Raw genomic sequence first — 22,315 nt, 5'->3', positions numbered from 1 at the left:
GGGACATAGTTGTGTGTGGGGGGGGATTGTGGGTGTGTGGTGGGTGTGTGGGTGTGTGTATATGCATAAACATACATGTAAAATCCAATCCCAACACATTTTATTTTTCATTCAATCTATGTTCAGGTACAGTTTAACATCTGCAGGAGTTATTTCTTATTTTTATTTTTAAATCAGTGTCCATGGTTTATGATTTGCCATATGCCTTCCCTCCTCCTGCCTCTGGATGTCTTAGCATCAGACATCTCAACCAGTTCACTGTACATTTGTACTAGGACTTCCTCTCTTATTCTGATTTGCTCAACTTGAAGACAAAGCCATCCTTCTGGACCAGTTCTGAAGGATTCAAGTCCTACCTTAGGCCCAAAGGATTTTGCAGCCATGGTGATGAGCAACAGGCTTCCTTTTTGTCTGCTGGCCTCTAGGGGGAATCTGGTTACCTCCTCGCACAGTCAGTGGTGCAGACTCTGGCTCGGTGATGGTGATCCTTACATCCATTCTTGCTTGCATTTGTTCTGGGCCAATGTAACATAGGAATTTACATTCCAGACAAAACTTTCACTGTTTCCTGCTATGGATGTTATCTGTGACCAACCAGGACAGTAGTATTCACTTTTTCTCCACAAATGTAAATAAATATTCAGTTAAAACTAGGTTCTGTAGAGATGGCTTTCTACTCTTTCTGAAATTGATACAGACCTTTTAAAAAAATTGTGGTAAAATATGCCAATAAAATTGACTATTTTAACCATTTTAAAATGTACAGTTCTGTGGCATTAAGTGCATTCCTTGTTGTGCAACAATCACCAACGTCCATCTCCAGAACATTTTCATCTTCCAACTCAAACTCTGTACCCATGAAGCACTAACTTCCCACTATCCCCTTGCCCAACCCCTGGAATGCTATCCCTCCGAATCTCTGAATTCCTTGTTCTTTCTTTCCATTCAGGTTCCTGATCAAATGTTAGTTCATTAGAGAGGCCTAATTTTAGCACCCTATGCCTTCACCCTTCTCTATTATTTTTTTTCAGAGCACTTATCTCCACCTGGAATTATAAAATATACATTTACTTGCCTGCTTATGCTCTGTTCCCCTCACCAGCGTATAAATACCTTTAGGGCAGAGTTTGTATTCTATTTACAATTGTATTCACCCTGCCTAGTACTGAGCCCAGCAAATAGTGGGTGCTCAATATTTGTCACATGAATCAATGGATGAATTGATTCTTCAAAATTATTTGTAATTGTCCCATCCATCAAGGCCCAAGTCAGGTCTTGGCTTCTGCTTAAAGATGTTACTAACCAGCCTGGCCCTCACCAATACTCACTTCCTTTAAAGTCCTACAGCATTCATGGTCAACTTACAACTAGTCAACTGAGAACTAATTGGAATACTGCGGGCAATGGTAGACTGGACGAGAAGATGAACAGGGATAACCCAAATTTGTAATATTAGAATAGAATTAGTAAAAATCTAGCACAAAATGAATAAAATAGAGTACACTTAATATTTTAGAACATATTTTTTCCACTCTGTAGAGTCCTTCCAAAAAGTAAAGGTGACACAACTACTTTTAGTGACACAGAATGTTACACACATTGCTGGACTAAAAATGGCCCAACGGATGTTAGCTCAGGGCCAGTCTTCTTCAGCAAAAAGAGGAGCATTGGCAGTAGTTAGCTCAGGGCTAATCTTCCTCAAAAAAAAAAAAAAAAGGCCCAAAGTTCTTCTTTGTTTTTAAACAATACAATGAAGCCCATGAACTATGAGTTTTTCATTGAACAAACTGTCTTTTTAGAGTTCTGTATTTCCACTTATAGTCTGAGACATTGATCACAATTTAATTTTTGCTCTCTGCTCCCCTCCCTCATCATTCTCCATCTCCACACTGAACAACCTCATAAAGTTGTCATTTCTCAGTGTTTACAAACAAGTTTTCCATGTATTACACTCAAGCCATCGGTCAATGCCACTTTCTTCAATACGGTCTCTGAAAAACTCCTGGTATTGTGTGCATGTGATTATCCAACAAAAAAACATGTTAAAGCTCTCTTCTGCTCTCAGGCTGCAAACATTTTTAGTTCAGTATGGATCACAGCAGACAAAGGCATTCTTGCGATGGAACCAACCATCACCACCGTCTCCCTTCTCAGAGGGGCACTTTTTAAAAATGACCCTCTTTTTTTTTACTCTCTTAAAGGCAAGTGACAAGTATGCACTTTGCTTAATATTTTCCCCCTTCCCATTTTTCTATTTGTTCAAAAATTGCAATATTTTCTTCAGTGTTAAGATGCTGATATTTGATTACTAAAGTCATTTTAATAATACTTAAACTTTTAGACGTTCAACACAGAGTATCACTTTTACAGAGCCGTGGCAGAATGGCTGGCTGTGGCACAATGTTACGGGTTGTATCTGGTTGGAGAGGGGTTTATTGCTGAGCATATGGTCATAACTAATAGATGTCTTTTAACATGCAGGTATTGTAGCAATTTTAATAATTTTTTCTCAAATGCAATATTACTATTTAAATGCACTTTAGGTGAAAACTTATTACACCACCAGATAGTTGATACTATAGTAATTATATGTGTATACTCTTTTACCTAATTCTCTAATTTCTTTCTTTTTCATGTATCTTGTTTTTCAATCAGATCATAATTTCCTCTTCTTTTATTGACACCAAAACCCCTAGCACAGTTGAATTAATCAGGATTCATTTGCCAGTAGTCACAACTATAGGAACTCAGTTCTAACCAGCTTAGGGAAAGACTGTGCGTATCTTATGTAATAGAAGGGAGAGTCTATGGAGCGGTGCTTATGAGAGGGAAGGGAGCAGCTGGACCTTAGGAATAACTGAAACTAGAACCTTTAGAATCAAATGGTTGGAAAGAGAGAAGCACTTCCCCAAATGAGGAGATGCTGTTTCCAAAGACGGACCAGTGAAGGTGCTGGGCAGGCGAAAGGAAAAATAAAAACTAAAATAAGTGACGGAGGAGGAATTTGAGCTGAGATCGTCCAAGTCCAGCGCCTGAACTCTGAGCACAGTGCCTGGCAAGCCTGTCATCGCTGATAAGCCTTGTCAAGCTGGTCAAACTCAGCCCCCTAAGCATGGTAACCTTGACCCCCTGTCTTATTTTGGGGAAGACATAGCTATCGAGTTCAAAGGCCGGATGGGAATTTTTAATGATCTCTTGAAGTTTATTCTACATTTAGAGTTCTCTGATTAATTAAGAAACAAATTGGGGGCCTGCCCGGTGGCTCAGTGGTTAAGTGATCACGTTCTGCTTCGCTGGCCCAGGGTTCCCCAGTTTGGATCCTGGGTGTGGAGATGGCACCACTTGGCAAGCCATGCTGTGGCAGGTGTTCCACATATAAAGTAGAGGAAGATGGGCATGGATGTTAGCTCAGGGCCAGTCTTCCTCAGCAAAAAGAGGAGGATTGGCAAAAGATGTTAGCCCAAGGCTAATCTTCCTCAGAAAAATAAAAGAAAGAAAAAAACTGAATAAGGAAGTTAGAGCATCTGGATATTTCCGACTTTCTGACCCCCACCTCTCTTCCCATCACTCACCCAAATGCCCACATGCTCAAGTGCCTGAAACCCCCTCACACTCACAGAATGCACAATCCCAATACTTTTCTAAGTGTATAGAAGGTATCTGTGGACATTAAAAAATTTCAATGCTCTGAAATCACAAAATACAATGAGACAATTTCTTGCTAATAATGACTGGCCTGGCTCCAAGCTTCTGTCAGGATCATGTGATTGGCTTGGCAGAATGACCATTATTTTCTTGCTTCTCCTGCCGTATGCTTTACAAAATGTCATCTTGAATAATCACAGGACCTGTAATACTGATGAGTAAGGAGCAACAGACAGTGGAATAGATTGTGCATTGTAAAGGAAAATCAGGCGACTGGTTGAAAAACAAAGCACAGTTCTCAGAGATAAAATTGTCACTTAAAGCACAATATACTGTCGGAAAAGATACTGAAAAGTGTCAATGAGGAGCGATGGGGAGTTACATAAGTAGGTTAGGAAGCAGCAAATAAACTTTTATTTTTCTTCTTGAGAGGGAAAGATGCTATTAAACCACTAGATTCTGCATATCTGACCACTGTTTTATGTAAAATAACGTGCAGGGAATTTCACCCTCTTCTTTTACTAGTTCCATGTGTGACACACAGACGTTCCAACGGCTGGAATTAAGCCTCAGTTTGAGGGAGTGTCTGAGTACAGCAGGGTTCATGGACTGGGCACCCAGACAAGGGATTGGGTTTTGAATCAGAGCAGAGGGGTCTCGAGAGCAGCAATATGTGAGGGGTTAGTGTTAGGAACCCAGCAGATCTTGGTCTAACGGGCGGGTGCTGTGTTACTTATCATGGATATGTAACAAATGACACCAAAAGTTAGCAGCTGAAACAATATGCATTTATTATCTGGGAGGTCAGGAGTCCGGGAGAGTTTAGCTAGGTGATTTTGGCACAGAGCATTCAAGCTGTTAGCCGAGGCTGGAGTCATCTGAAGGCTCGTTTGGGGGTGGAGGATCTGCTTCCAAGCTGATTCCCAGGGGTGTTGTCAGGAGGACTGGGTTCTTCTCTGACTGTTGGCTGGAGGCTTCAGTTCTCTGCCATGTGGGCCTCACCACGCAACATGGCAGAGAGCCAAGAGAGAGAGCATGCACCCAAGATAGAAATCTCAGTCTTTTTTGTTTTGAGGAAGATTAGCCCTAGGCTAACATCTGCTGCCAATCCTCCTCTGTTTGCTGAGGAAGACTGGCCCTGAGCTAACATCCATGCCCATCTTCCTCTACTTTATACGTGGGATGCCTACCACAGCATGGCTTGAAAAGGGGTGCCATGTTGGAAGCTGGGATCCGAACGGCAAACCCCGGGCCACCAAAGTGGAACGTGTGCACTTAACTGCTGTGCCACAGGGCCGGCCCCCGAAATCTCAGTCTTTATAACCTCATCTTGGAAGTGACATACCATCACTTCTACCACATGGCATTGTGATGTGAGAAGCAACTACACAAGGGGTGTCTACTAGGAGGTGGAGATCACTGGGGGCCAGCTTGGAGCTAGGTACCACAGGTAAAAAGCCTTTATTAAGATTGTTCTCCTTAGAAAATGTCAGGTCAAATCTGAAGTCTTCCTTATCAGAAAGCCCAAAAGCATAGACATGTTTTTTTGAACAAATAACATTTTTGTGTGTGTGATCACTGCACTGCAAATAGTTAAAATGTAGGTCAGCAAACTATGGCCCTTAGGCCAAATTTGACTCCGCCTATTTTTGTACGGCCCATGGGCTAAGAATGACTTTAGATTTTTAAATGGTTGGGAAAAAATTAAAAAGAGCAATTATATTTAATGAGTGTGAAAACTATGGGATTCAAATTTTAGGGTTCATAAATAAAGTTTTACTGGGACACAGCCATTCTCTTTTGTTTAGGTGTTGGCCGTGGCAGCTCTCACACTGAAACAGCCGAGTTGAGTAGCAATTGTAACAGACACTGTATGGCCCACAAGTTCTAAAATGTTTACTATCTGGCTTTTTACATAAAAGGTTTGCCAATCCCTGACTTAAAAGAACGTTTGGAATAATGTCTTTGTTACTTAGTGAAAGAATATGAAGAATTTTTTCATTGATACTGGAGTATGTCTTAGGGATTAATGTTTGCGTAATGAAATAGTGATATATTGCATCTCACAGGCATTCTGATATTGCTACATTCATCCAACTTATATTCAATTCAGGTATTTAATGAACAATGTGCTATACTTTAATAGATAATGAGAGACGTTATCAAACACTTTCAGTGTTCGATGAGAACAAATTCTCTTCCTTTGTTGTAGCTAACAGATATTTAAGCTTTAAATTGTCGTCCATTTTGTACAAATTGTTAACTTTCTTCTTTAGATATATAATACAGAAAAATCAGAGTATAATGACAAGCAAAACAAAGAAAAAATATCTACAGTTCCACTTACCCCATGGAGTATAATCACTACATATTTTAGTCTTTATCCTCACACTGTTAGTTTAGTATATGTATATATATGCAGAGAGAGAGAGAGAGAGAGAGAAATTGCAGAACTTCCTAGAGCCTTTAGTTTGAGACAGTGTATTTTGCATATCTAAAAATATAATACAGTATGCAATGTTTCCCAAGTGTATTTTGACTGCCAAAACTTTTTCCACAAAACTAATGTTAATATCACTGAGTACACTAGTGTTCCATAAACGAGTGTTCCCATAAGCATTGAGAAATACTGCATTAGGTACACATCTGCGGGTACTGCCTGTTATGTCCCATTAGTTGAGGTCATAGAACAGACTCACACCATCTACCGTTAATGTTTAAACTAAACAGAATTAACTTTTATTTTGCTCTAATTACTGTACTTAGGGGGATTATGGCCTCCTGCCCAGTGTGGACTCCTTCTTTTGTCTCCTCCAGATGACTCAGTCATCTTTGTGGGACAAGGGGCAGGAGGAGCATGAAGGCAGCAGAAAGCCAAAATTCTCAACTGATGCCTGCTCAGCAAATCCACCAGGAGAATGAGTCAGTCCAGGATTCTTTCTCACAGCGGTGGCAATCAGTGTGGAGCAAGATAAATTCATGAACACTTGGCTGTGACCACACAGAAGGAAAAAAACAAGTGGCTCAGTGGTTTTCACTCTTCTTTTACGGTAACAGAACCACCCCATACTCATCTGCACTGGCTATCTGGCCCTGCCCCAATCCATGCAGTCTTAGTGGGATTTCCAAATACAGGGCTCCACGCTGGCCAACGCTCAGGAAAAAAAGCAGTTTGGAGATGAGTCAGCTGATGGCTGAGTCCTAGGGAGTTTGTCTGTGATTTCTATTGCTGGGGGCTCCTGTGCATTCTGAGGCCTGGGCATTCTACTTGAATTATGGGAGCACTCCAGTATCCTTCTAACAAGTACTTTTTGTTGTTTAAGAAAGTGAAGGGTAGGGGACTGGCCCCATGGCCAAATGGTTAAAGTTCTGAGAACTCCGCTTCAGTGGCCTAGGTTCAAAGGTTTGGATCCTGGGCATGGACCTACTCCAGTCATCAGCCATGCTGTGGAGGCGTCCCACGTACAAAACAGAGGAATGCTGGAATGGATGTTAGCTCGGGATGGATCTTCCTCACCAAAAGAAAAAGTGAAGGGTAGTAGACTTTGCCACCCCAAATATGCCACTTTAACATAATGAGTAATTTGAGCTGAAGGCAATGGAGAAGAGCAGATATAAAAAAGTTCTCTGCCCCTGCCCCCAACAATTTGCCTAAAAGGAAGACATACATTTGTAAAGATGTACCCCCACCCCCTCCTACCAGGAGGTCAGAGGTTAATCACTGAGACTCCCCTAGACCCTTGGCAACCCACAGATGGCACCAGAGGAACCTACATAACAAAGCTTGCTGAAACCAGCCCTTAGCTACCTTCAGTTTCCTCTTAAATTTGCCTTCCCATAATTTGCTGCCCCTAGAAATGCAAAGTCCTTTTCCTTTGTCTTTTTGTTCTTTACAAAATTATTGTTCTTTGCTAAGATGCTATATAAGCCCAAGTTCTAATCACCTCTTTGAGTTACTCATCACTGGATAGCCCCATGTGTAGGTATGGTGCACATGTTAATAAACCTTTGTTTGTTTTTCCCTTGTTAATCTGTCTTTTGTCAGTCTCATTTGCAGGGCCCCAGCCAATAAACCTAAGATGGGTAGAAGCAACAGAAAAATTTCCTCTCTTGCATAACTCAGAGTCAGTTTGCCTTTCTGGCAATCAAATAATAGAGTTGGGGTTGGGGTAGGTGTAGTACAATCAGAGAATGTACATATAAGCTTTTAAAAGTAACAAGCTTTTAAAAAACATTTCTTGTCTGCATTTCCCACAATGACTAATGAATATGTATTACTTTTATGATATGAAATGAAAGGGTAATCAAATATTTTTACAAATAGGATCAGAGACAGAGATGGGACCAAGCACCTTGGATGTACTGGTTACCGCGACTGAGCCCTTAGCTTAGATCTGATTTTTCCAGGATTTAAGGAAAAAACTTGAGACAGGAAACGCATGGGTTATTTAGTCTGATAGAAAGAAAGAAACATTTTTCTAGAGACAAGGTTTTTCCTGGCACTGAATTTAAGGAGAAATTTTGTATGTGTGTGGGTTCTTGTATAAGGTACACTGAGTAATTTAATAGATATCTTGAAATGTGGTTTTGCAAAAGACAGAATGTTCTTCAAATAGATTTTTTATATTAGTATGCTATAAAAACTAAGAATATTAAATCTTAGCACAGTGAAGACATTTCTGTACAAGACCAAAATAATAAGATCAAGGTAAGTTTCTTTCTCCAGATATTACCTGATTTAGGTAGTAGACCTTGGCTGTCACCTACTTTAGAGCCAAAATCAGCATTTCATTGCTTCTGTCCAAGTAAATCCAAATCCACATTATTTTTAACAATGGACATATTTGTGGTTAGTTTGTGATTCACATTCCTCACTGAACAGCAGAAACTTAACCAAATTTGTCTGGTAGATTTTGCTCCTCTTCCCAGTTACCTTTTTCTCTTCCCCGGATCACAACAGATCCTCCCCGTGGTCCAGGTGTAGTCTCGTCGTCAGCTGAGGACAATCCAGCTCGCGTCTACTTTATTAAATAAAACAAAAAGCAACAAAAACAAAAGCAAGTTATTCAGGAAAATCTGAAGCAAGGCCCTTAATACCTTACCAACCTGCCAAAAAAGACATCTGAAGGACTTCTGCTCTTGACATGATGGTGGAACAGATAGTCTTAAAAGAGCTCTCCTCTTACAAAACAACTAGAACCTACACAAAACACAATTTTTATTGTATTGCGTGTATCACAGTAAACAGGGAACTTTCCAAAGGCAGGAAAAACCAAGACAACAAAAACCCAAAGAATCTGGAGTGCTTCTGAGAAGGTAGAATTGAACAGGAAGCAAATGAAATTGCAGTATCAGTCCTGCATTCCAGAAACTAAGCTGTTAGGCCAGTGGCGAGATGGAGGAGGAGAGAGAGAGGGTTGGACCGGAGACGCCGATGCTCCAAATATGGATTAAAAGTAGTCGCAGATTTGTAGCAGTTCCTGGCTCCTTGAAGAAGTGAGTGAAAATCGTATCTGGAGGAAGCATCCTCCACTTAGGCCACACATTTTTCAACAAATAAATATCAGCTTACAAAGATCATCAAACCCACATAAATAAAAGAATGAGATTCCACACGAACAATAAACTACAAACTTAGACCACCAAGAGGGCCGGCCCCGTGGCCGAGTGGTTAAGTTTGCGCACTCTGCTGCAGGCAGCCCAGTGTTTCGTCAGTTCGAATCCTGGGTGCGACATGGCACCGCTCATCGAGCCACGCTGAGGCGGCATCCCACATGCCACAACTAGGAGGACCCACAACTAAGAATATACAACTATGTACCGGGGGGCTTTGGGGAGAAAAAGGAAAAAAAAATCTTAAAAAAAAAAAAACTTAGACCACCAAGAACTTCAGATATTAGAATATCAGATAGGAAGTATAAAGTAGCTTACGGGTGAAATGTTAAAGAAAAGATGAAATCACAAAGATGAAGTAGGTTGGGGCTGGCCCGGTGGTGCAGTGGTTAAGTGCGCACATTCCGCTTTGGAGGCCCGGGGCTCGCCAGTTCGGATCCCAGATGCGGACATGGCACCGCTTGGCACGCCATGCTGTGGTAGGCGTCCCACGTATAAAGTAGAGGAATATGGGCATGGATGTTAGCTCAGGGCCAGTCTTCCTCAGCAAGAAGAGGAGGATTGGCAGCAGTTAGCTCAGGGCTAATCTTCCTCAAAAAAAAAAAAACAAAAAAACCCATAAGGTAGGTCAAAAGAGGCTGTAAAATATACTCAAAAGGCTATGAGAAAGAATTTAAAACCCAATGAGACCAAGTAGCAGCAATCCATTTCCAAAAAACAATCATAGATTTGAGGAAAAATATCAAATATCAATCAGCAGTAGAATGACTACGTTGTGGACAATAGACTACCATACTTCAATGAAAATGAACCAACTAGAGCTGTATGCAAAAATACAAGAGGATCTCTCAATGCAAAACAAAAAAACCAAGATCTTCGTAAATACAAATAATAGGATTTCCAGTAGTTCTAAAACAAGCAAAATTAAGTTACAGTAATCAAAATAGTCTGGTGTTGGCATAAAGACAGACATATAGACCAATGGAATGGAAAAGAGAACCCAGAAATAAACCCTTGTGTTTATGGTCAAATGGTTTTCAAGAAGAGTGCCAAGACCAATCAATGGGGGAAAGGACAGTCTTTTCAACAAATGGTGTTGAGTAAAGTGGATATCCAAGTACAAAAGAATGAAGTTGAACCCTTACCTTACACCATATAAGAAATTAACCAAAAATGCCTCCAAGACCTAAACATAAGACCTAAAACTACAAAACTCTTAGAAAAAAACATAGGGGAAAAGGTTTATGGCATTGGATATGGCAATATTTTTTTGGAAATGATACCAACAGCACAGGCAATAAAAGTAAAAATATATAAATTTGACTACACCAAAATTAAAAACTTCTCTGTATCAAAAGACACAATCAACAGAGTGAAAAGGCAACCTATGGAATGGGAGAAAATGTTTGTAAATCATATATCTGATAAGGGGTTAATATCCAGAATATATAAAGGATTTCTACAACTCAACAACAATAAAACAAATTAACACTACTGAAAAAAAGGGCAAAAGACTTGAATAGACATGTCCTCAAAGAAGGTATACAGATGACCAACAAGCATATGAAAAGATGCTCAACATCACTTGCATCAAATGCAAATCAAAACCACAATGAGATGTGACCTCACACCCGTTAGGGTAGGTACTGTAAAAAAACCCAGAAAATAAAAAGTGTTGACAAGGATGTGGAGAAATTGGAACCCTTGTGCACTGTTGATGGGAATGTAAAATGGTACATTTGTTTTGGAAAACAATATGGTGGTTCTTCAAAAAATTAGAAATAGAATTACCATATGATCCAGCAATACCACATCTGGATATATATCCAAAAGAATTGAAAGCAGCGTCTTTGAGAGAGAACTGTACAACCATGTTTGTACCAGCATAATTCACGATAGCCAAAAGACGGAAGCAACCCAGGTGTCCACCGACAGATGAATGGATAAACAAAATGTGATATACACGTCCAAACGGAGTGTTATTCAGCCTTAAAAGGAAAGAAATTCTGACACATGCTACGACGTGGATGAAGCTTAAGGATAATATGCTATGTGAAATAAGCTAATCACAAAAAGACAAATATTGTATGATTTCACTTATATGAAGTGTATAAAGTAGTCATAGTTAAAGAAACAGAAAGTATGAGCTGGGGGAGGGGGAATGGGAGTCGTTGTTTGGTATAAAGTGTCAGTTTTGCAGATGAAAAGTTCCGGAGATCTGTTGCACAACAATGTGAATGCACTTAACACTATTGAACTGCACATTTAAAAAAGGTTAAGGTGGAAAATTTTATGTGTATTTTACCACAGTCAAAAATTTAAAAAAAAACAAGCAAAATTACTATACTGATTACAGGTACACTTTTATATGTGTATTTATATGTGCACATAAGTTATAAAGGAAAACAAGAAAATGATTATCATGCAGTCAAGACAGTGGTGACCTCTGGCGAGAGGGAGAAATATGCGATGGAGAAGGGCACATGAGGGTTTCTAGGATGTTGGGAATATTCTAATTCTTGACTTGGATGGTGGTTACACACATATGCACTTCATAGTTTTCCTTAAAATGTTTATATGTTTTATGCATATGTATATATATAACTGTTTTTATGTTTTCTTTAAACTGTGTATGTATATGTATCCATCTAGAGAAGGAGGAAATGAGGAGAGAGAAAAGTACATAAAACGTATAAACAGTTTACAGAAAAGTTATGAAGTCAATATGTGTATATATGTACATATGTGTATATATATTAGTTTCTTATTGCTGCTGTAACAAATTACCACAAGGTTAGTGGCTTAAAATAACACAGATTTATTACGTTACAGTTTGGAGGTCAAAAGTCCTAAAGTAAGGTGCTGGCAGGATGGCGTTCTTCTTCCGGCTGTAGGAGAAAATCCCTTTCTTGCCTTTTCTAGCTTCATGGGACCACCCGCATTCTTGATTCCTGGCCCCAACCTCCATCTTCAAAACCAGCAGTGTAGCATCATCCAATTTCTCTCTGCTTCTGTGATCACACTGACTTTACCTGATTCTGACCCTCCTCCCTCCATTTATAAGGACCCTTGTGATTACATTGGGCCCCACTGGATAATCCAGGATAATCTCCCCACCTCAAGATCCTTAACTTAATCACATTTGTGAAGTTTCTTTCTCCATGTAAGGTAACACATTCACAAATTCCAGGGTTAGGATGTGGGCCTCTTTGGGAGCCTACTGTTCAGCCTAACACAAAGTGTTTGTTTAAATTTTTGCCCATTTTTTATTGGGTTGTTTGTTTTTTATTATTGAGTTTGGAGAGTTCTTCATATATTTTAGACATAGCACAGAAATGCTATCTGGAAATATTTTCTCCCAATCTGTGCCTTGTCTTTTCATTTTCTTAGTGATGCCTTTCGAGGAGCAGAAGTTGTTAATTTTGAAGAATTCCGGTTCCTCAAATTGTTTTTCTTATGGATCTTGAATTTGCTGTCTAGGAAATCTAGGAAATCTTTGCCTAACCTAAGGTCTCAATGATTTTTTTCTTATTTTTCTTCTGCAAGTTTTCTAGTTTTAGATTTTAAATTTAGAGCTAATATCTATTTTGAATTAATTTTTGTATTAGGTGTGAGGCATCGGTCTTTTTTAGGACTTTGAATCTTGAATGAATGTTGCAAAGACTGAAATATGCTCCGGATTCATTAACTGCAGTGGTGGTTAGTGCTGGGTGTTCTGTACTAGCAGCAGTACTGTAACTAGCAATAACTAGCAGTTACTGACCATGGTATTCCTTCCAGAGCACCCTTGATTCCTGTCTTAAAATAGGACAAGGCAAATAGACTAAAGATAACAATCGTATTTGTGTTCAACAAAACATAAAAAAATCTCCAAACAACTATATTCTGAAAAAATCAACAACAAAAACACCTTCCTTAGAAACCAGTTGGAGATGATAAATATCTTTGTCTTTACCACATTTTAAAATGCTTAAATAAAGGATTTATTACAGGCTCTGAACAATATTAAGACTGATTTACATTGTTCTGCTTATTTGAGGCGGTATAGGAGGAAACCCAGATGGGACAGTGTAGTTTTCATTTAGACCAACGATACTTAGATTGACACACAGATTGGTGGCCCAGAATATTGCTTGTTTGGTTCATCTCTTAATGCAGCTCTTTGTATATGTCTCTTCTAGGTTTCCTTAAGGGAAAGAGATTTCCCCTTATTATTATATTCTAATATTATGCTCTTATTTGGTTGAAATTTAGGGAATGAAATATGAATTCTCAAAACACTTTGGACCTTTAAATGCTTAAAAACTATTTTATGTTCATTTTTGCCTTTGACATTGTCTGTAGCGTTTATTTTATAAGTGATGACATATGGGCTGTGGGGACCTGGAATTGGCCACCCCAAGATATGTCTCTTTGGCATTAGGATTATTTGAGGCTGATTGCTTTTGATAAACTGGGACAGGGAAGGAGGCTCTGAGGAATGGAACTTGCCCTTTGTTAGGACACCTTTGTAAGGTAAATCTCTATCTGTAAAAGGTGCCTCCCTCTCTGTACCAGGAAGAAGAAAGGAGATGACCTTCTCTCCAAAAACTCTTAATCAATACCAAAGGCAAGGACTTAAATCTGCATTTTATTGTGCTAGTCTGGTAACCTCCTGTAACTGACTTCCCTCCCCCTCCCAACTTTGGCATTTCTTTAAGGATTAAGCATCTTTCCTTAGGCTAGGAACTGATTGCTGCTGCTCTCACCTGTGACCGCCCAGCTCCAGACAATTGACTTGCCTCCTGCTACACCCATCGAGATAGCAGACCATTACCTGCTGTGTCCATCAAGCACTGTGCCGACAGGGCAATCTTGTGACTATTGTGGGAGGGACATTTCAATCATATGTGAAACACCCTGTTTGGGGGTATATAACCACTATGTGTACCCCACTTCTTGGGTGCCCTTTCTTCCTTCAGGAAGAAAGGCCCCGGGCCATGGTTCCTCATAAAGCTTTGTTTAATTTTCTCTTGCTATTCTGTCTCATGTGAATTTAATTCGTTCTCCGGCCAGACGAACCCCCATTTGGGGAGAGGAAATGTCCTCCTCCCCTACAGGGCTTTCATGGATAATTTCTGGATGAGTACTCTCAAATGCAAAATGCTACAGGATCAGAGATGGGAGAACATGGGCCTTGGTACTAGGTAGATCTGGGTTTCAATTCCAGCTTTGGCACTTATTAGACTTTAGAAGTTTCTTAGTCTCTCTGAGCCTCAGTTTTCCCTTCCACAAAACGGAGATAATGATGTCTTCCTTGGATGCACAGACTAGGTGCTTTGCAAACATAGCTATATAGAAGAGGCCACGGTGGGTGAGAGAAGTCAGAACTCTGGGCTGGATCCCGAAGGATGGATAGGATGCTTTCTCTGACTTTTGCTTTTCCCCCTGCTTTTTTGTCTCTATGACAAAGTATGCATCCCTCCCTCACTGCCTGCCTTTGCCGTTACCATGGTGATCCAGGTTCTATTTAGCCAGAGTTTGTGACAGGACAGGTTGGTTTTGCGATTTGTGAAATCTCACCCTCCAAAAAAGGACCAGGCAGTCCTGGCAGCAGTAACAACATGGCGTTGGGTGGAGCTTCTGCCACCTCTCAGTCACACAGTAAATGGAGAGCCTATTGTCAGCCTGGCTTCAGGTGGGCTGGGTTCTGGATATCTGGCTGTCTGAGGGAGGATGGTCACCTGAACTGATAAGATACAGCAGTAGAACACTGCCGTTAGCTTTTTAGTGTCCCTTTCCTACAGTTTATTTTTCACACTGCATGCCTTCAGGTTCTGCCCCTTTCTATCGTTGAACACCTGCTTTCAGATCATTCATTCCAAGTTGACATAGCAGAAGTCATTTATGGGCATTAAACTAAAGGTTCTTCTAATTGATTTCAGAAAACTTTTTATTATGGAAAATTTCAAACATAAAAAAGTAGACAGTGCTCATCACCCAACAACAATAATTATCAACTCACGGTCAGGGTTTATCCCATTGCAGTTTCACCCTCACACATATTTTTGAAGCAAATCCAGAAACTATATCACTTAGTCCATAAATATTTCAATAGAATCTCTAAAAGATAAGAATTATTGTGTGTGTGTGTGTGTGTGTATGTGTGTGTGCATTTGACATGACCCCAATTTCATTTAACTTGACCTTGGAACTACTCTTTATCAGTCTTGGAGAAGTTATGAAAAATAAAATTATTAACTTGAACTTATTCCCATGAAAGTATAACTGCAACAAGAATTTCCCTCCTGTAATAAACAACCAGAAAATCAAACAAAATATATGTAAACTACTATCTTCAGACAGCGGACAGGAGGCAACATAAGACTGTGAAACCTGAGAAGAAGAATATTAATAAGGTGTGCCCTGTGATTTTCCAGCTTACTGTGTGAGGCCATTTCCAGGCCATGGAGCAGGAAGGAGAACTGAGACAGAACCCAGTGAACTCACCGAACTGAGAAGCAGAGATCAGAATTAGCTGAGACCGGCTGGAATTTGCAGGGCAGAATTCTTGTCAGTGAGGAGGGGATTGGAGAGGGAAAGAATGCACAGGGTATCTGCAGAGCAGGCCCCTAGAATCTTTGGCTGACTACTCATCTGTGCATGTGTGGGGTGAAATTCCAAGAGACAGGAAAGAACCCCACCAGAAAGCAGTAGGTTGAGTGATTCCTGGAGCTCATACACGGCTGGGAATAGTTTGCATTTCTACCAGCCAGAGTGGAAAGACTTTGTGATATTGGCAGCTCGTTGGTTGGACGTGAACTTTGTGGAAATAAGCTGTTAATGGGCTAACGTATATAGAAAACATATGAGTAAATATTGTCCAGTACAGGGCTCCTGATACAGAATCCACACCATGATAACCAGTTAGCGGGACAGCTTCCTGTTAAAGCACATGCTAATTCTGAATGGTATAAAGATTGGCGACGCTGTAACCCCGTCTTTTAAGTTTATTTCTTAACGATCTTTGACAATTCTTGGATCATCTGTAAGCTTCTCCTCCTCTGTCCCATTTGCTATGTAGGGAATTGAAAAAATATATTTTTCTATGCTTCAATATATTTATTTTTAGTTGTTCTGAAATGGGAGTGGTTTGCTGTTATCTAACTATGATCGGAAAGCATAATACAAACTCCTCAAAACCCAAGTTATTTTTCATCAACATCCCTCTCCCCAAAACCTATTCATTGATACTCAACAACTTCATAGGGAAGATCAATATGATTAACTACTTTCAGCTATACTGTTTTCCAAACACTCTGTCCTGGTGGGGTCAGTAGGATTTTACGTTGCTTAGTATCTGCCTATCTACTGCATACCCCCAGCTTCTGCTCCTGTTCAGGGCGTTTTTTCCTTTGGTGTGGCATCTTCACGTCCCTCAGAGCACCTAGGACACTACACTTCTGGAAAGAGATAATGGAGATATCCCAGTAATGTCTGCTTCCATAATTTTCCAGTTCAAAATCATTATTGCCTTGATATACAACCTACTTAATTGTTTACATATTTACATAGGTGATAGAGCAGACCAACGACTAGTCTCCAAGAAAAGTCTTTGTGTTAGCTTAAAAAAAACCCTTTTGCTATCAAATGCGGAAGTGGTATATTCATCTATTAAGAGTCCGAATTACTTGTGCATTCGACCAGAGTTAGCCTGTACAAATGGAGGCAATATTATCTTTTCATACAGTGTTACCATTGTGCACTTTGCTCTTTTTTACTTAATGTGTTCATTCATCCATTAGTTTATCATTATTTATTGTTTATAGAGTTCTCCACATGTGCCAGGTCCTGCTCTAGGTTCTGGGCACGCAGCCTGTCTTTGGGCGCTTTGTCCTGCCACCAGCAGTGGTCCCAGGTTCAGACTGGTAGTCCAGCCAGTTGGGCTGAACGGGACTGAGTCTAGCACTAAGCTTACTCTGTAGGGGAAAATAGGCCAGGGGAAACACCATGCAAAGCATCTTTGGTCTCATCAGTGACCCAGCCACTCCACACAGGGAGCACAAACACAGTTTCCAGCAACGAAGTCAAGGGATGTGTGATTCATCTTGAAGCAGAGAATGTACTGCCCTAGTTCCCCGTCTGTCTTTTTATATGATTCCAGTTCCGTGGCCCCAAGGCTAGGGTGCCAGTGCACTGCTCTCCCAGTAAACAAGATAGTTAACCAGCTCGAACCAATGTGATCGTCCACCTTTGTGCAAGGAAGTGGTGTGTGAGAAGGCAAACCCAGGATCATCTCCCCAAGAAGCCCTGCTGCTCAACCTTTACTTAATGTGCCCTATTGAGGGGGAGACGGACAAAACACATAAGTGTATGACAAGGACAGTCCTGGTCCATGTAATGACGACCAACAAAGGAGAAAGAAATGGAGGATGATGGAAGGTGCTGCTTTCTACCTTAGTGAGGGGAGTCCTTGTAAATGTGTTATTTGCACACAGGTAAGTATATCTGTAGGAGTTTTTGCTCCAAAGCAGATTTGCTGGGTCAAAGAATATGTGCTTTTTGTAATTTTGAAGAATGTTAGCAAATTTCCTTCTGAAGTGTTGGCTCTACTTTACACTCCCACCAGCCTCGTGCTTATTTCCCTACACTTTCATCAACATGAGATGCAATCTAAGTTTGAATCTGAGCCATCTGACATGGAGAGGATAGCCCCGCATTGTTCCTTTGTGATTCTTTTTATTATGAATGAGTTCACACATTTTTCATAAGTTTGAGAATTATTTGAACTCCCTTTTCTGTGAACTGTAGTTCATGTCCTTTACCCATTTTCTATTGTCTTTATCTCATTTCTTTGTATGAATTCTTAGTACATCAAGGAAGTAAGTCTTCTGTCTGGGAAATGTAACAAAATTTTTTTTCAATTTGACATTCGTATTTTTCTTTCTTTGTGGTGTTTTTCTCATACATATTTTTTTACTTTTGTGTAATCTATCTCTTATGGCATCCCCATTCTGGGATTATAAAAATAATTTTATCTCATGATAGAACTTTCCTGATACCATTTTTAATATTTACACTTTTTTTTCTTGAGGAAGACTGGCCCTGAGTTAACATCTGTTACCAATCTTCCTCTTTTTGCTTGAGGAAGATTAGCCCTGAGCTAACATCTGTGCCACTCTTCCTCATATTGTACGTGAGTTGCCACCATAGTGTGACTTGATGATTGGTGTATGTCTGCACCCAGGATCTGAACCTGCAAACCTGGGCCATCAAAGTGGAGTGTGCTGAACTTTAACGACTACACCATGGGGCCAGCCCCCAATATTTACATTTTTGGTCCATCTGGCATTTATTTTGATATAAGGTATGAGATGTGGAATTTAAATTTGTCTGTTTTTTCCAGATGGCTATCCATAAAACAACCATGATTTATTGAATAACAATTTAATAACATTTCAGAGCACATATATCTACTTTTAATGGGCCACCTAGAATATGCACACTTTAGGTCTTTGCTAAAGACTATAATCTCAACCTTTTTGTGGCTCAGCTTTTATCTTAAACACTGTGATGCAAGATGAGTTACATGGAGGATAGTCTAAAGGATATTCATCTGACATTTTGTATATACATGTATCTGCATGTGTGCATGTGTATTTTTTCCCAGAAATTTTATTTCTGGATTAAGACAGAGAGTTTTATACATAACTCCTATTGTTTTAACACCTTTTTGAAGAAGAGTGTTTATTTCCTTCCCTCAGATTTGTTGAGAGATTTTAAGAAATTGCTGTACAAAATCTTATACAGTAAGCACTTTTTTAAAAAAAGTCGAGGAGACTTTTCTCCTGTGGAAATGGTGGCTGTTTTTGGGGTTGCCATGAATTCAATGGTTGATTTCTCTTGGCTGCCATGCACCACGGCCAGGAAGTAACCCTACGGCCAAGTATTGTGCAGAGCTCACAGGTTCTGGAATGAGGCAGATCTGGATCAAATCCCAGCTCTTTGTCCTTATGAGCTGAGCTGCTCTGGGCAAGTCATTGAACTTCTCTGTGCTTCTCTTGCTGCCTCATCTGTAAGACACAGATAATAAAAATAGACGGTTTGTTAAATTGTGAGGATTAGATGAGATCAAAAATAAGTGAAGGATTTAGCACAGCACCAACACACACTAAGTGTTCAATAAACCTTAGCTCTTATTATTATTATGGATTTATGTTGATCAAGGCATTAAGAAGGATGCTATTTAAAAAACATTGAGCTGCATTTGGAAGAGTAACACAAGCCTTAGACGCATTGACACCTGCCCTTCCCACGAAAAGGTGAATTATTTCTCTTTTGTTAATGTTCTTAGTATCCTAGAAACTAGCAACTTGAAAGAGATCAAACTATCCCAAAGCAAACCAACCAAATGTCAGTGAATCCTACTCATTTCATAGAATTACAGAATCTAGATGTTGGAAAGGAATTTAGATGTTATCTGGTCCAGGTTCCCTTCCCAGAGTTATTTGGCAAATATTTAAATAAACCCAAATTTTAACTTTTTCTCTATAAGTGAGATTAAGATGTCTTCTAAAGAAATGGGAAGTCTGCTCAAATCAAAATGAAACATATACATATTATTTCTAAACTTTAAAGTGCCAAAATATTTTCAGAACCAAATCATGATGTGATTTGTCCTTTGGTTTAAATCCTGTTGGGAAACAGTTTCCTCACCTTTCAAGGGAGGTCAGGGGCTAGACGGCATGCTCTCTCCCTGAGTTCCCGGTACCCCGGCCCGCTCCGGTCCCCACTGTGTCCTGCCCAGTCGGGCAGTTAGGGCAGTTATCAGCACTGACTGCGGCTACTGCAGCGAAGACATTGTGCTGACCCAGGAATGAGAGCTCTGAGCTGATGATGTCAGTAACTTTTAAAATAGCTTATTTAAAAATCTCTTCAGTGACCTCAGCTCCACTTAGCTCATCTGGACGTGGGCAGGCAATGTAAGAAGGATGGGTGACAACTGGGCCTCCAAGCAGCTGTATCTTCCGAAGCCCATTTTAGGAAAGAACTTGTCTGAACAAGTTGAAGATTGAAGATCCCCTTGGTATCCAGTGACCGTGATGCAGATATAGAACCTGCAAGTCTCAGGGGAAATCTAGCCTCACACAACAGTTGCACATGGTGTTTCTTGAGCTCTGTGCACGCCTTCTGTGATGGGAGCTCTGGCCCCCTTCCCGGATCCCCCATGGATTTGGAGATTCTGCAGGAGATGGCACATGGACACTGCCCTATCCGTTACCCTGGGTGTCCCCCGGGGGCCCTCCTTCCATTCTCTCCTGCAGCCCGTGACGCCAGCCGAGGGCTGCTGCATCCCAAGCTGCGGATGCCTGATGCCAAGGGTGCTGGTGTCTGCGCTGAGAGCACGGCGCCCCTTGCAGAGCGCGGATGAGAGTGCTGCTGCCATCGGAAGTGCGGATGGCTCAGACCCCTGAGAAGCTGCTTAGTCTTCTGGAAACTTCGGTGTTCTGAAGCTACATGAAAGCAGAGGACACTTTGGCATTCATGAATGCCATTTGTTTGTTAACTGAACACCAAAGCTATACCCTAAAATCTCCAGTACTCTCTACCCATTACTATTGAAATGTTTATGGATCATTTTAAACATGCTTTTATTAAAAATTTGACAGTTTATTCCACAGCACCTAGATCATCACCAGACTTGGCATCTTTTTAGCTTAAGAACAGTTCCAAGTTTGCTGCGTAAAAATTAGCACATTAAGTCTCCAGTTGGTTCATGTCGTGTCTTCCCACTTATTTCTGTTGAGCGCCTTTGTTTTATTCTCTATGTGCTTCATAATTCATTTAACCAACCTTTTATTCTTGCACATTAAGATTTTCTCCCCTGACATTATTATAAATCAAGCTGCAAAGAACATCCTCATGGCTGTTTTTCCCCCCACAACTATAATTATTTCCTCAGGGGGAAAAATCTTATGCTTATCGGATTTAAAGGAGATTACTGCTCAAGATTGCAATGCACGTTGTAACAAGTTCAAATGACGTACAAGTGATTAAAGTGTAAGGTGAAGGCGCTGCTCCTTATGACCCCTCCTCGCTTCCCGAAACACTTGGTCCTCTGGGGACAGGTTCGTGTGCGTCCTTCCAGACTCTCTCCCGACGGAAGGAGGCCGTTCTGAAACGTTGGCATCTACCTGCTCTGATGTGATGAAAATAACCTGTTGAAATATAGAATCACTGGTTTTAATGGAAAACATTAATTCATCCTCTTTCATTTCTGTATCTGTTTCATTCGTTACTGTACTGTTTGAAATGTTTACAAGTTCGTATTATTTTGATAATCCCCCAAATCCACAAATATATTTACAAATATGTTAGAATTGAGATAACCTCTAAGGGATGCCACCTGGTCCCCAAAACCACAAAAAGGAAATCTGTTACATTTATTGTAATGTACGCATGTCAGGGAGTACTGAGAAAACTGTTAGAAATTTAGTTGTGGGGTTTTCTGTTGCTGTCTAGAGTTGAGAACAAAGGATCATGCTATAGCCTATTTATCTGGATAAAGAGGGAGTTCCATCCTTCAGATTAGAGGTGGGAAAAATGGTCCATGGGCTAAATCGAGCTTGCCACCTGTTTTTATATGACCTGCAAGCTAAGAATATCTTTCACTTTTTTTTTTGAGGACGATTAGCCCTGAGCTAACGTCTGCCACCAATCCTCCCCTTTTTGCTGAGGAAGAGTGGCCTTGAGCTAACATCTGTGCTATATTCCTCTACTTTATATGAGGGATGCCCACCACAGCATGGCTTGGCAAGCAGTGCATAGGTCCGCACCCGGGATCCGAACTCATGAACCCTGGGCCGCCAAAGCGGAACGTGTGAACTTAACCGCTGCATCACCGGGCTCACCCCTGTCTTTTACATTTTTTATAGTTGAAGAATCAAAAAAAGATTAATATTTTGTGACACATAAAAATGATATGAACAGAGTACCAAATTTTCATTCCTATGGGTTCAAATTCTACACTGCAACTAAACTTTAAGAAACTTTTCTAGTTTTGGTGTAGTTTGGAAGA

At 40.4% G+C, this 22,315-nt stretch overlaps 1 long non-coding RNA gene across 1 annotated transcript; it reads right to left on the bottom strand.

The window, feature by feature from the left end:
• Positions 1 to 18,956: 18,956 nt before the first annotated feature.
• Positions 18,957 to 20,115, bottom strand: LOC138917843 (uncharacterized). The gene is made up of 2 exons (XR_011426403.1): positions 19,954 to 20,115; positions 18,957 to 19,310 (listed from the first exon to the last, which is right to left on the bottom strand). It is a non-coding gene; the product is annotated as an uncharacterized lncRNA (long non-coding RNA).
• Positions 20,116 to 22,315: the final 2,200 nt, after the last annotated feature.

This window comes from Equus caballus, chromosome 15 (genome assembly GCF_041296265.1).
Source record: "Equus caballus isolate H_3958 breed thoroughbred chromosome 15, TB-T2T, whole genome shotgun sequence".
Taxonomy (NCBI): domain Eukaryota; kingdom Metazoa; phylum Chordata; class Mammalia; order Perissodactyla; family Equidae; genus Equus; species Equus caballus.
Note: the sequence above shows the minus strand (reverse complement) of the source record. Positions and strands in the feature narration are given on the sequence as shown.